The sequence below is a fragment of the Aythya marila genome (genome assembly GCF_965140915.1).
Source record: "Aythya marila genome assembly, chromosome: 5".
Lineage (NCBI taxonomy): Eukaryota > Metazoa > Chordata > Aves > Anseriformes > Anatidae > Aythya > Aythya marila.
Genome location: NC_139046.1, coordinates 63,152,241 through 63,167,893, shown reverse-complemented (window position 1 = coordinate 63,167,893; position 15,653 = coordinate 63,152,241). Strand labels below are relative to the sequence as shown.

The window sequence follows — 15,653 nt, the reverse complement described above, 5'->3', positions numbered from 1 at the left end:
CGCATGTTCTTTTAACCCTATATTTCTAATTCATGTGAAGCATTTCTGATATGGAAAATGAGAAGCAAAAAAAAAAAAAGAAGAAGACATCTAGAGAAGTTGCTGCACAAACATTGTTAAAAGGATCATAAAGTTTTGTTATATTTTGCATAAATAATCTAGTATATTTACTCAGTTGACTGACAGTATTGACTAATACAATCCTGGGGATCCAGCATACGTTTTAGTTCAAGTATCCTAGATACCAATTGGGATTTAGTATTCAGAAAGAGTTGAGTTCCAGATGTGGAAAGTTTATTGCTTGTTTTGCCTTGTATATTTTTTTCTAATAGATTTATTTACCAGACCTGGTCAGACCTTACCAGACCTTAACTTCTTCATTTTTATATTTTGTATGGATCAATCTGCCAGATAAGATAGCAACTCAGTGTTAGCTGCATACATATATAATGGATGCCAGCATGTGTGATGATTTCACTTTTCTATGCATTATAGCGGTAGCAGCATATAAGCCAGAAAACCCAGAGAAAACATGAATTTGAAGCAAGATGAATATTTAAATAAACAAACAAAAAAAAAAGTGTGAGAAAAAGGAAGGCACATAAGAAATCTGGGCATAAACTTGAGGCTCAGTTAACTAGTTTTTCCAGTTGAGGAGAAATAACATGATGACAAGAGCTTATGTGATTGGTTCAATAATGAAAACTCAGTGCTTACTGGCATTTGTGACACTGACTTGAAATTGACACAAATGCATTCTATATGTGATAGTCTTAAAAACTGATTTTAAAAAAGTCTGGATTGTTTTTTACAATGAAATATATATTAAAAAAAAAAGTCATAGAACTCTATTTGTAAGTGCAAATATCACTTCTACTGCAAATTTTTAGCTTGTCTGATTAACAATTTTTATATTTTAATCAAAAACCAAACAGTGTACTGCCATATCTTGCCACTTGCATTGTCAGATATAACATGGATCCTTTTTTTTGTCCCATGAAGCTTATGTATGGGCAGAAAAGATAATGAGCAGTATTTTAATATAATCTCTTTTAGAGTCCTGAAGTGTCAGTTCTTCAAGATAGTATGGGAACTTTCATATAGCTATCTTCTAGGCATTTCTCTATACAAATGATAGAGAAGAATTTCCAGTTTTATTCTGAAGCCATCAAAACCTCAAATGAAAACACAAGCTTTGGAGTTAATTTTCATGTCCTGACTGCCTAAATAAATCCAAAACTAAAGAAAAATAGTTTTGCAAGATTACTTATTTGCTGTTGCCCAAACAAAATAGGTTGCACTTAAAAAATGGCTGTGCCCCAGAAAGAAAGATCCCCTCTGAATTATTTCAACATGACTGTGGTGTTCGTGCTTGTGGTCATCTCTTCAAAGGCACAAGTAAAAAGCCTTAAATCTAGGAAGCCCAGCTCATGAACCTTTGTACTGAAGCATACCCCATTGCTTCTTGATGTGGAAATCAAGGAAATGGGAAGTTAACTGGCACGTGTATTCTATTGCCAAGCCTTATTTATTCTCCAGATAGTTACATCGTGAGACTCTCAAGTAGTTCAGAATACTTATAAAAGAAAATTTGATGCTGTTCCTGGGGGATAAGTTACCGTAATAATAGCAACGTAAATATGTGAGTTCTGTGAGAAAGGTACATGTGAAGGAGAAACAGTTTGCCACTATTGTATGTGGCCAGCCATTTATATCAGTGTTTTTACAAGAAGGTGATATTACCAGGTTTTATATAAAAATAATTTAAAAATATATAAAATTATTTGGGATGTATTGTTGTATGTCCTTTATACATCTTTATCTAGTTAAGGTAATAGAGTTTTTCGCTGCTAAGTTTCCCTCATTCAAAAACTTGGATGTTAGCTAGAAAGTTTCACTTTCTTTTGGTCAAAGACCCTTCAGATGTGCTTTGCCCATGGATTTGTTAAACACTTGCAAATTGAGCATGCTGTTAAATACAAGAATATACAAGCTGTTTCAGGAGCATCATTGGAAGCATCATTTTCCTTTTGCCTATCCTTCTGGGGTCCTTCTGTGTCTGAACAGCAGAGGTCATGTTTGTGTGGTGCGGTAGATGGGCCAAACAAAAGAATTGAGACTCATTTGCTCTAAGTTTCTCCCATAACAAGGGCATTAGCTTAAACTTACTTTATAAGCTGCTTACTTAACGATGATTCTAGGAACCTGAAAATATTGACACCTCTGTTTATCAAAAAAAAAAAAAAAAAAACTTGCTTAAATTTGGCCAATGGTGTTATAGGATGCTAGACAAATGAACAAGCAATGTAATCAGTTTCCTTTCCTAGGGGAGAATAGTGTGAATAGGCAGTAAGCAACATGTTCTTGCCCAAGCTGGGTTCAAAGCAATTCTTGCAGTGAAAAGGATGCATGCAGATTAAAGAAGTATGCAACTTCTGTGCACTTGTTGCATGCAACCTAGAAACAGAAAATTAAACTGAAAAATGATGAATGACAGGTGCTAGCAAGAGACTTCTGTAGTTGCAAATGACTAGATGAGAGACGTGTGTTGTTTCAAAGAGTTAGGTAGAAGGCTAACTGTACTGGGCAAGAGAATATTTGGAAACTCAACTTTGTGGTTATTAAAATAGTGATCCAAGAAAATGAGAGATGTGTTAAAATGTCTATTGGTGGGCCAGTAAGTAGTACAAAGGACATCAAAACCTCATTTTTGAAACATGTATGTATTCTCATCTTCATTCAAGTTTAAATGACACTGTTATAAGTTTCTCAGAACTCTTTTCCAGTGTTGATTTTTAGGAACAGAGAACGTCTTAAGTGTAGAATATTAGACCTACCAATGCAAGCTCAATCCTGATATAACACAAATGAGATTCCCAGCCTTTTATTTTCTCCTTAAAGGGACTACAATATACTGCAGTCAGTTCATTTTCACCCCTTTCTTATACAAGTATTCTCATGTTTCCATCCATCATTCTTATATGGAGCATGCTTTAAGTCATATCATAAAATCCTTACTTTATTTTGTCTGATCTGTTTCTGCCTTAATGGTTTTGATAACTTCTTTTTGATAACGGCTAATAACTTACTATCATTTGCTCTAAAGCAGCCTCTCTTTAACTTGCTATCTAGTCACTTCATATGTATTCATGTGCAATTTTTTTTTTTTTTTTTTACATTTCCCACTAACAGCTCTCGTGTCCCTACTTGAGCTGCAGAAGTTCTTTTGGACAGGATTCGGCTTGCTTAGATTTAAGAACTTAAAAACAAATAATTTGGGGGAAAAAAAAAAAGCCCCAGGGCTGCAGTAAGATCTGTGTCAACTTGCATGTCACTTTCCTGTAGGTATGTGAATATACTGTAGTAAACACTTCGTTCCCCTCTTTGTGCCCCATTTGCAGCTAGATTCTCTAGGTTCTCTCATGGGATACAAACAACTTCTGTGAACTTCAGTGGGAATTATTCATTTTCTGTGAGTGGAGAGCAGAGCCCATGACTGGACTGAAGCCAACGTTCTTTAAAAGTTCACATGCCTTGTATTTGCTCTCTAATTTAGACTCTTTCTGACTAGAGAGGGGAAAAAAACTGAAAGATAGTAGTAAGAGTTTCAGGGAAAAAAAATCCCCTCAAAAATCTGAGGATTAAGATACAGTGATGTAAATTGTATTTAATCTGTTCTTCCTACTTGCCCACTTTCTTCAGAAAGGAGTGAGTAGAGCCTTATATGCAGCGAACTTGAAGAATGCTAATGGGATGTCTACATCACATTGTACTTGGAGTACTTATGCCAGAATAGGAAAGCCTTTTATTCTGTAAGTCCCCGAGGCAAGAAAGAGGCTTTCTGAAGAGTTACTTTAAATTTAAACTCTCATTCTAATGTTAGACAGCCTGTTGGATCTCTGAGTTAAAAATTGCTTCAGCTTTACTTACTTGAGCCAGATGTAACATTGACCTTAAATGGTAAAAGCTCCCAAGAGTGAAAGAGAGGCTGGCCTGAGGGGAAAAAGAGGAATAACTGAAGTTTTAGGTAAGTAATCTCTATAACCGAGAATAAGCTCTCTTTCAGCCGTGGAACAGAACAGAATCGTATTTCTTCCTTAAAGGTACAGTACCTTCTTGTTATGATATCAAGTAGTTCGTTTTACCTATCTTCTTCCCCCAACCCCCACCCCAGTCTCCATCCCCATGTCAAATTCTACCCCTTTTTCAAGTTTTAGCTGCTTAAAAAGTGGGTGAGATTAACAAAATGTAGCTCTTCTTACATACTGTTTGGGAATATACAAGAATGAAAAAGAAAAAGCTGTGTTAATTATACCTAGGTTTGATTAATCAAGGTAGGTAGGCAGTAATTCAAGGCAATTTGGTAGACAGATGCTGTTATCTGTATGGGGCTAATCATTGGAGAGTATTAGCTAGCAGGAGTACGTGTTACAGGGAAACAGACACTGAACAGATTTCTTTTTTCTTTAATTGTATGGCTTTTCTTCCCACATGCTTGCTTTTAACAGTGCCGAAGTTGTTCATTTTGATGGATTACCTACTTGTGTCTGGAACCTGTCTTTTAAAAAGACGTTTCCGGAGCCATTCCTTTATACAGTCTATGCTTGGTTTTAATCCTATTAGAGGTAAATTAATACCTTGAAGTTGTCTAATTAGAATGCTGTATGAGGGGAAGAGGGCGGGAGAACAAAAAACAACCTTTTAATATTAAAGTATGCTTGCTTTAATATGAAAAATCATAATGTTTACAATTTCCAGTATTTCAGTCTTCAGCTTTGTCTGTGCTGTTTGGTAGCTATTCTGCAGAGAAGCATTTTGTGTTTTCTCGGCAAATTCAAACTTTTGTTTTTCATCTAATATGTATGTTAGGATGTGGCTTTCTTCAGACAGCAGCATGTAAATAACATGTAAGAATGAGGACGTTACAAGGAAATGCTAGCTGAAATTGAAGACAGGTTTCTGTTACCAACCTATTAGCAACAAATTTTCAGATCACATATAGCACGGTCCCATCTGGTGAAAAATCCTCCGCAATCATCAGAAAATTTTCCTCCTTGTGGAGTGATTAAGCAGTAAAATTAGTTTATGCAATGCAAAGACTGGGATAATTAGGAGTTCTGAGCATAGACAATGTTTTCTGAAAGTACTAACTGCTACTGCGTTTATACTTGATATGGCAAAGGGCTGTGTCTAAGGGAAGTTCACTTAATCCACCTTCAAGAGAATGTGATGAATGCGTCTTGTTTATAATGTTGCAAAGCTCATAATTAGTTTTTCTCTAGACTCTCATTAGTGGTAAACAATGTACTACTTTTGATCTCCTGGCTAATCTTCATGTTTTATATCACAATTATACCCTAAATCAACAATTATACGAAGCCTGGAGCTCTATAATCTAATGACAAATCCCGTAGAAATCTGTTAGGCAATTAGAATTAACAGTGGAAATTAAGAAAGTCTGATATATTAAATGCTGAATACTGGGAGTCCTAAGGTTTTTTTTAATATTCCTGTAGTTTTCAAGCCTACTAATGCCTTTATCCTGACTTGCTGGTCTTGCGTGCATTACTTAACTGGTGATATTTTATACACCTCTTTAACTTGTGTGAGTATACTCAGTTTCGATGGTGTTTAGAAGGCATTTAAGTCTTAATAAATAGTCATTTTCAACTTTGTTGAAAACAAAGTTTTAGTTTTATTCTAGTTGGACTAGAATAACTAATGTATTTAAGTCATCCAAGCATGATCTGTGTATTTCTAAAACATGGTATTTCAGCAACTGTTGTTCTTCTCAGAGTGTGCAATCCTTCTTTGATAATTTAAAATGTATTATGTAGCGCCCATGAGCAAGTCTGTCTTCTGTAGAGATGACATGATGATATGTAATTTGATACGAAAAGTACAGGTTGCTTATTTGTGCATAGTGAAACCTGCATTCACACCAGTGTGCTGCTAAGGGACCTAGGGTTATCAGTGTATTTAATTTAAAGCCATTTGCTTTGCAGCCCTCTGGATTAAGCTGCAAGCTTAAGGCGGTTGTTGACAAAGACTTGCATACTTCCTTGCCTTCTAGTTTTTATATGTTTAAGTTGTTTTTAACGGTGGTATAAACCCTAACTATAGTCCTATAGTATCTAGGACTAAAGTAGGAAAAACAAATTAATCAAAAGGAGGATGGAAGAAGCTGATGGTAAACACGGTTCCAATCTGCTCCATGACAGCTTCTAGTGTTAGTTTGGTGAGAAATCCTTTTTCCAAATGCTGAATAAGGTAGAGTATTGCAGGTGAGATATAAGGAATTGGTACTGAAAAGAGACAGCTGTGAAAGCTTTTCATGTCACGAATCATGCTTGTACGTTCCTTATACATCATGGAGTTCTGTCTCATGTAGTCACTATTCCTACGGAATTGTACAAGTCCAGGCAAAGAAAGCATCAAGTGGCTTGTGAGTGGAAGGGTTAAGAAAATACTTGCCCTTTTTTTTGTGGGCCATTTTAAAAATCTGGGACACGTGGGCAGAGAAAGATCTTTCTCCCAGCCTGATTTTGTCTTCCTGTAAACTAACCAGAAGAAATTGGTTGATGTGTTCTGCTCTTGTACTTCCTTTGAAAAGTGTGTCAAATAGGTGTTTTGGATCTCGCTTGTGCTGTCAGAAAGGAAATGTAAGAGTTGGTGATGGATCTTTATAAGCTTTTACACGAGTGACTCAAGACATGAATTATTGCTTATGGGCATGTATAGTGGTTTGTGAAGGAGAACTAAAACTGTAACTGTTGTGAAATGACTTTAAAATAACAACTGAGTCTCTCCCTGGAAAGTGGAGCCCAAGAATTCTGAAAATAAGGGAAGGATTTTTATATTTAGAGCAAGTGGGCTAGTAGCCTCAGCTTTTGTTGGAGATCTTAGGCTGTAACATCATTTAGGTTTAGTCCTTCTCAGTAGGTGGACGTGACAGGCTTTTTAATTTTTCTTTTTTTTTTTTTATATTGATTTTATGATCTGGAAAATCATTTCAGAAATTCATTTTAAATAGGTAATACCAAATATGATAAGTATGTGAAAGAAATAAAAAACAAAACAAAACAAAATAATAGCTGAAGTCAAGAATGCCTTACTATTTGCTACAACTTTTACAAGCCTTTAAATATTAAAAAAAAAAAAAAAAAAAAAGTCATTAGCTATCACAAGTCAACAGGGACCTGCAATAGTGTATGTATGATCACTTATGGGCTTGGACAAGTAAGGCTTGTAGAAAAAAAAAGTGTTTATTTATATATATAATATATATTCTAACACTTTGTTTGAAGCAGTGAAAATGAAAAAGAAGAGGGAATGGAAACATGCAAACTTGACAGGTAACATATGTCAAGTGCGTATGTAAACATGAAATTTTCTTAGCTACTGTTGAAGCATATTTGGTTGTGTCCTGTCTTTGCACAAATTAATACTTTAGAATCACTGTGTTCTCCCCTGATTTGTATGCAAATATATTTGTCATGATGATCGTCCAGAGCCGCTATATACTGGGGTCTGTGTTAGTTCTTGCAATTTCTGCAGACAGCAAAGCAACTGGAAAGTTAATATAACAAATAGTGGGGGTAAAAGTGAGTTATGAAAGAGTTGCACGGATTCCTGTACCACTTGTAAGGCTCTGCATCCTGGAAATGGATTTATGGTGCAAACTCTGTGGTGGTGGGTCATATGGCAATTGCTTTGGGCTAGGGCCTTCCCTTCAGAGTAAAATTGTTAATGTTTGTTTAATTATGCAAAGTGTTTGATAATGCTGAAGCTGTACATAGGGAATATGGCTCTGAACTTTTGCTTTTAAAATCAGTGAAGGTGTGTGTGTGCACATGTGCACATATAGTAAAATATTAAGTAAGATACGTAGAATAAAAATTCCTGTTAAAACTTCCAAAGTTGTGCTGAACTGTGGCCTAGCTGCTGAACACAAATCAAACAAGAAGTGTAACTGTAAGGCAAAGGACAGCTTGTGGAGAGGAAGGGAAATATTTTAACAATGTATAAAAATACACACATGCTTCCCAATTACAATCACTGAATTTCCTGTATTTTTCTTTCTCCATAGTGAATGAATGTGGCTGACCTCGGGGCTCATGAAAATGGCTCAATATAATTAGTGGCCTAGTTGCAGTGGAGGGTGGAGCTTGTCCCAGGAGGAGGTGCAAAGTCAAGTACAGCATCTCAGACTGGCAAATCTTGTGAGCAAATCTAAATATTGTTAGTGCCCTATGCAAGTATAGTTGTGCCTATCATCTTAACTTCCCCAAGGGTTGTTGCAGTTAAATTTATCATTCCTGTTCTTTGACAGGTATAATTATCAGGATTGCTCTAAAAGCTGTTTTTAGTAAGTACAGTAGTTTGTGGAGCAGACTGTAGAAAAACAAGTAGATATATCTAAATTCCCAAGAATTTTGGTATTTTAAAGCAAACTTAGAAGACTTGAAAACTGCTCTGCTTACTCACTGAATTAATTGAAAAAATATTTGAAGGTCAGAGGAAGAATTTGTGGGATGCATTCTCAAGTCTCAGCATGTAAAACTCAATTTTTTCTACGTGCTGAGCTTCTGGGGTCTGTTAGAAGTCTCTCTTGCATAAAGCACAGTATTAAACTGTCTGTTCCAAAATGCATATATTGTGTCCTAAAGGAATAGACTTACTGGAGTATTAACAATTTTGTACCCTTCTAAGAAGTTTTTCACATTTCCTGTTGATTTTTGTTCTTTGACATTTCCTGTTTAACAGATTTAAAATGTTTTTGTTGGTAAAATGGCAAACATCAACCATCCCACTCTATACAAAGTTGACATATAACCATAACAGAAAGGTGAATAATAACTAAAGATTCTTCGGGATATCTGTACAGTTGCAGCTTGGTATTTCCATGTCTAGGAAGGTGTTTGGAAATTACATTAAATTAATACAAGTGTCCTTTTTCACTAATCACTTGTAAAAATTCTAAAGTGCTGAAGCCCTCTCCCCTCCCCAGCACTATACCAGGGAAAAGTAGGCTTTATTATGGAAATGATGGATAGTACTACTTAAACCACATGGCAGATCAGACTCACTTTTTGTAAATCACTCCTTCTGCGTTTGGAATGTTCAGAGCTTTGCCTGTGTACATGAACTAAAAGTCTGTCTCAATATGTTTTGATCCCTACTCAGAATCTGCTGCCACCTAATATGAAGATTTTTTTTTCCTTCCCTCCCCCATTACTTAGCAGGTAAAGATCAGACTTTATTAAATGTTCTTCCCTTCAGAGTAGCATCTGAGAAGTTTCTTTTTCATCTTTATATATAAAAAAAAAAAAGGCACAAATTGACATAACATTTTCATCTAACCTTGATTTTAGATGATAGTTACAGTGATACACTTTCTCAGGACAAAATCTATTGAACTCACAATGTGCCTTATGCTTATCTCTGATTTAAAGGTTAAAGTAATGCGTGAAGTTAGGTTTTTTCCCCTTTCTTGAAGTGGATACTGTACAATCATCTTGTATACTTATCTTCTGAGCATCTGCTTAGAAAATAAAACAACATGCCACTTTGACATCTAAGAAAGTGCTATAAAAAGTCTGTTGCTATGTTTAAATGCCTACACTCAGTTGCTATAGCAATAAAATTATCAAAAATGTTGTACGAATTGCCACAGTTTATTTCCAACCCTTTCTGGGACAGGGAGATTGTTGGACTGAGAGGATGACAAAGACCCTCATATTAGAGGAGAAAGTTGCCATGTTGTTCCAGGTCCCCTGTGCTGTCATCTATGTGCAAAATGTGGCCTAAGTGTACAAACCCCAGTGTGGCTGTGTCAAAAGGGACAGTTGTACTCGATTCAATTGCCTCTTGATTGCTTGTGTGACAGAGCTCAATATTTTGAGCAATTTCCCATTTCAGTGAAACACAAGTTGCTGAAAATGTTTTTGTCTGAATTCTTCCTGTCCCTTCGTAACGACTGTGAAAATCAGCATACGGTGTGCAGCAGGCAGTATACATTTTGTCTCTGATAGTACAGTTGACAGTCTAAAGTGCCCTTGATCCTGAAGCAGCTATGGGAATCCTGCTCTCTCTCTCTCTCAAAAAAAAAAAAAAAAAAAGCTGATAGAATCTTTATCTCTTTGGGGCTTGATGCCTTGAACATTCACTTGCTTTTTGAAGAAAGCAGGAAACTCAATTTCCTTTATAAAAACAGAAAATTGGTACCTCTAATCTCAGGATGGGATTGTGGGATTGCATTGTTATTTCAGTCATCTACATTTTGTTCTATTCTACTGAGGAAGACTTCAAAAAAACTGGGACAGTGTTTGAAAGCAACACAACTATTCTGTTCTGTTTTTCATTGCTTGAAGAAACTTCAAGGTCCAGTTGAGGTTGACTCAAACTCTGTAATAATGTTTGTGCACTTCAGTTTGAATGTGATGCTGCTAATTCACAACAGTCACGTAACTATTTCAGGTGTTTTCCTTAATGTAAGCTTTGAAGTCCATTTGAGAGGACTCTAATAAATATTTCCACCACTGATACATTTGTGGTATTTCTATGCTTCATTTACACTAATGTAAATTTTACAGTTGACAATATGTGGTTATATGAACAACCTGACTTGAAAGGGAGGGGGCAGGGGGAGCAGAAGAGGAGGAGATGTGTGAAACTGTAGCTTTTAAATTTAATGAACTGTCAAGTACCTGAAATAAGACACTGTCCTGTACCTATAGCATTCTCACCCCAATTGTAATAACATAAATTTATTTTGTATTCCAAAGCTCTTCTGTATAGTCTGTTCTGGATGCTCTATTCCTGAATTTGCATCTGCCATGGAGAAACAAGCATCATGATACCTGCCATTCCCTGGGTCAGCTTTGGTTGGAAAACTGCTCACCAGCTTCAAGTTACTGCAGGAACAGATGGGCTTGAACAGACACCAATCTGGCTACATAAACTTATTTGCAAGAGAAAAAAAAAAAAAAGTAAAAAAACAAAACAAAACAAAACAAACAAACAAACAAAAACCACCTTGTGCCTGTGGGCTAGAGATGAATTTCTTGTTAGGTATCGGCCACTAGCCTTCTTTAATTGTTAGCTATGCATGTATTCTTTCCCAAATCTATTTTTGGCTTTGTTTTCTGTGGAATAAAGATCATGCTGTTTTTCTGGTTGTCAGCCAGCTATCCTTCCCCCTTCCTCCCTGTCCTCCCTCTTTTCCCTCCCACTAGCCTTTGAACTCATCTAATATGTTGAGTTTGGCCAGAGAGGATCTCAAAAGTATTAAGTTCCAATAGATTTAGTGAAAAGATCTGGTGTGGCAAGAGGAGAGACCCAGCTTTGTGCTGCTGAAGGGAAAAAGCTGCACTGTGAGCTGAAATGATCACTGATTCTGTTTGACCAGCTGTTTGCAAACCTGGCATGCGTGAAGCTCAAAACAAGGCACAGCAAGGGTCTTTTGCCCCTTCAGACTGGCAGGAGACTAGGAGACAAGTGGAATTAATTTTGGTGGGTGAGAGAAGATACAGGTTTTGTTATTTTAATGATTTTGTTCTTTGAGTATTTCAGTTCAGCTACTTGAGAAAAAGCTCTTTTCCTATTTTCCTAATGTGGAGAGACATAGGTTACAAGCGATCTGTTTGTGTACTGATATCTGAACTTCAGTTTGGAAGGCTTTCATGAATTTTTGTGAAGCACAGATCATGAAAACTACATGCTGATAACTCTTCTGTGATTTCACACTGAGTTCTAATAGTTGGTGGCAGTCTTTATGTCTATCTTCTTTCCAAAGCAGTGCAGAGCACTGTTAGACTGTGGAGCAGACCCTTATCCTTTTTGCAGATTTTTCCAGCAATGCCGCAGTACCTAAAGGGGAAAGGGCTTAGGTTTCTGTAGTCATTGGGAACAGGCTGTAGACTCTACTTGGTCTGTTCTTCAGTCAGACTCATGGGAATGTTGTTAGTGGACAGGTTCTTCCCATGGCAAATAAATGTCAGTTGCCCAGGAAGAGGCCCCTGTTTTAATCAGTCTTTCCTTATGTAACAGATGTTTTGAACCTCAGCCAGGGACAATAAAGTATTATCCAGAGAGAGCAGCCCTGATCCTCTTTCTGGCTATTTGAAGAGGGCAGCTGATGGTCAAGAATCTGTTCCCTGAAAAATTTCCATGCATCTGAAGTGGTTTTCCACTAATGATGCCCCTAAATGTTCATGCATATTGAAGGTCAGTGCGCAAGCTCCAAGGCTGCAGAGACTCTGAGTTCCATGTCACAGACACTGCTCACTCGCACCTGCTCCCTTAGGTATCTTTTTATGAGCTAACTTCCATTCCTGAACCTCCAGTGATAAATTCCCCCTGAGTTCAGTTCTATGTTTGATGGTTACGGACATAAACATAACTTTTGATTGCTATCCCCTGTCATACCTTTAGCTTTTCCTTTATAATATGCAGCCTCTTTTCCTTTATAGTCTGAGGATTGCTCAGTATGCAAATTTGTTTAATAGGTCAGGTCACATGTACTTCATTCTCTTTGCTTCTGCTTTCATGGGTTCAAAATAACATTGGGAAAGTCTTGGCATCAAACAGATGCTTACAAATTGAAGGGAGATGTTGATCCTGCTCAAAAATAAATAAATAAAATATCACCTCCCCCCCCAGCTTTCTTCATCTCACTTTAGGAATTCCAAGGCCCCTTCTGTTGAAATAAACTCATTTAAAAATGTCAGAACAAGTTCTCATTTGTTCTTAAGTAAACAGATGAGATACTTTCTGTTAGTAATTGATAAGTTATTCCATGTTTTTTTCAAAGAAATTAACCTACGTTAGCATCCTGTTTTCTTCCTTTGCTTTATCTGTTTGGGAGGAGTTATTTGTTTTGCTTAGAAACGAACAAAACCTTTTTGTCTAGATAATGTTAAATTTGTTTCTTTTTCTGCTTAAAACAGGAAGCTCTGGCCTACAGCATTCCAACAGGTACTCTGTTGAATTTTCACTGTCCTTTCTTCATCTGTGCACCTTCTCTAGGGCACTGTGTTGACCATGACAGTTCCTGACCTTGAAATCCACTTATAGGTCATACCTGGCTTTCTGGTTGTATTATTTGTAACTTGAAACATTCTCATTTGGGGTCTCATTCAGTGAGATTGATTGGAGTCTTGTGCATATAAGAGATACGTAGGTCAGCTACTTGTTATTCTGCTAACTTTTAAAAATATTTCACAGCCATTTTGATTGATTAACATGTATGTGCGCATTCACTAGTTTTTTAAAGTGAGTGCTGCTCAATAAATCAATTTAATTAAATTGCTCATCAAAATAAATAGTATACACTAGAAGATATGGAACACTAAGGAAATATCTGTATAACAACAGTTCCTGTGTATAAACACTTTTATTGAGACAGATGGTAGCTTACTGTCTGTGACAATGTGAATACTTTTTAGTCCAGATCAGACACTGAAGTTAATGAACTAGAAAACAAACAAACAGAAAATCATTGTTGAATTGCTTAACTAGCAATCAAAAGCTATGTTTTTGTCTGTAACCACCAAATGTAGGAGCGCTGAACTCAGTGGGAATTCATTGTTGGATGTTCAGGAATGGAAGTTAGCTCATAAAACTCTCTATGGGACTGTACATTCTTGATAACTGAAAAGTATAAGTTTTGGTGAGATTTACTTCAGAAAATCACAAGACCAGAAAGGTTATTAGACAATTAGATAATGTTTTGACTTTAATTGTAGTATACTTTAATGATTAGGACCTATCCTAAAGCTGCATTGCATAATACCAATGTCTAATAATCAGTACAGTTGAACAAGTAAGATATGGCCAATATCACCCAACTGATTTGTAAAGTGATCATTTCTCCTTCACAATGGTAAATCTTAATTCTTCAGCTTTTCCAAATAAGTGTTTATCAATATGGTTATGTTGCTAGTACTTTGCATGTTCTGAGGTTCTTAATTAGGTGGTCTTATAAAATAAAATTAAAAATTAAAAATAAAAAAGGCGTTACCAAAACATTTGCAAGATATAGTGAATGATGTACAGGGACATACACAGTGAAGAATCACATCTCTTGATCAGTTCCAAACTGAACTATTGCATCCCTAGCTGCCTTAAACACACAATTCTAGTATTTTCTATTGCATTTGTGCTATGAAATAATGATTGGTGAAGTTTCTATGTTTCATGCAATTACAAAGATTAAGTAATGTACTACACCAATGTAAAACATGCTCAACATATTTTCAATATGCAGACCTCCTTAAGGAATATTAACCCATCAGAGTAAAGGTTACAGCTGTGTAGCTTCTCAGAAGTCAATTAAATCATTTCTTCATACCTTTGTATAGTAAATCAACTAGAAAACGTGGAACTTACTGATGCCTGAGGAACTTACTGATGCTTGGTTTTGTTTTGGCATAGTTGTAGGAATGCAAGTGAAGGCCAAGCATGAACCTGATGAACGAACGAACTGAAATTGCCATTATTCCACCTTGCTGCAAAAATTAGGGAGACGACATAGTTTTAATATTAAAAGCACTACCACTATGTAAGTGGTTACTCTGTAATTGAACATTCACAGGGTTCTGCAGTACGTTGTTCACTTAGGGTTGTAAATAAAACAAGCCATGTGATTGAAATTTGTTTTTTGCTTCAACTTAGTTCAAAAGCAAGCTTACGTGCATTTAGAATTTAAGTGTTTTTCTTTCATATGAATGATAAAAAATAATTTTAAAAATGTGGTACCATTCACAAAGGTTAGCAAATTGATTTTTATGGGATTTTTTTTTTTTTTTGGGGGGGGGGGTGGAAATGTAGTACTCCTGTTCATTTTTTTTTTTTCTAGATGTTGTTGTTGTTTCTTCCAGAAATCATTTAATCATTTCTTTGAGTTAACTGGCTAAAAAAAAAGAGAAAAAAGAGGAAAAAAGAATAGCTGGCTATGGCTTTGAATGTAAATATTTCCTTTAATAAAACACAGAAATGTCATGTTCAGTTAATAACTTTAACTTTATCCTCTTTGTTCTGGAGAGGAAAAAAAAAAGAAAGAAAAAAAAACTTTTATCTGCAAGAGGGTTAAAAACAGAAAACACTTCGAGGGAACACTTAGAAAATGAATTTGTTGGGTTGCCATTAAGCACCATGGAAATTAAAATAAACATTGCACTGACTAAGAAACATTAACAACAACAACAAAAAGTTTGTATTGAAAAAAATCTTTACATGGTTTAGAAACACATTCAGCGCAATTTGACATCATCTTATTTACACAGATCAAATAGTGTCATTGGTCTTCTTTTAAATTTAGATATATTAAAGATAATTTTTAAGTGTATAAAAGCATTGTATCTTGTTTCTTAAGCTAGTGTTGCAAGCATTGCTTGCTCATAGTTACATATTATAAAGAAGAAATAAAGGAAAGATATGAAAAAAAATAGTGAAGCATGTTGTCCTGAAGCATCTATACAAATGCTAGTGATTCTATTTGTTCAAGCTTTCTCATTTCTTTCAATTTGTGAGGCAAAGCTGTTGGGAAGATGGTTTCCCAATGACTGAAGCCTGGATGACTGGAGATTTGGATAAAAGAGAAGACTGATGAAGGGAATTAAGAAGTTACAAATGCCTTTTTCCTTGAAGTA

At 35.9% G+C, this 15,653-nt stretch overlaps 1 protein-coding gene across 9 annotated transcripts in view; it reads left to right on the top strand.

The window, feature by feature from the left end:
• Window positions 1-3,684: 3,684 nt before the first annotated feature.
• Window positions 3,685-15,653, top strand: part of IRAG1 (inositol 1,4,5-triphosphate receptor associated 1) — a 66,955-nt gene continuing 54,986 nt past the window's right edge. For 6 of the 9 annotated variants that reach the window (XM_082761489.1, XM_082761490.1, XM_082761488.1 and 3 more), the window contains exon 1: window positions 3,685-4,027. The gene's annotated coding sequence lies outside the window, so the exon portion shown is untranslated. Of the gene's footprint in view, window positions 4,028-4,055; window positions 4,104-15,653 lie in introns of those variants that run through there. The other 3 variants (XM_082761487.1, XM_082761484.1, XM_082761483.1) reach the window with 1 other exon arrangement.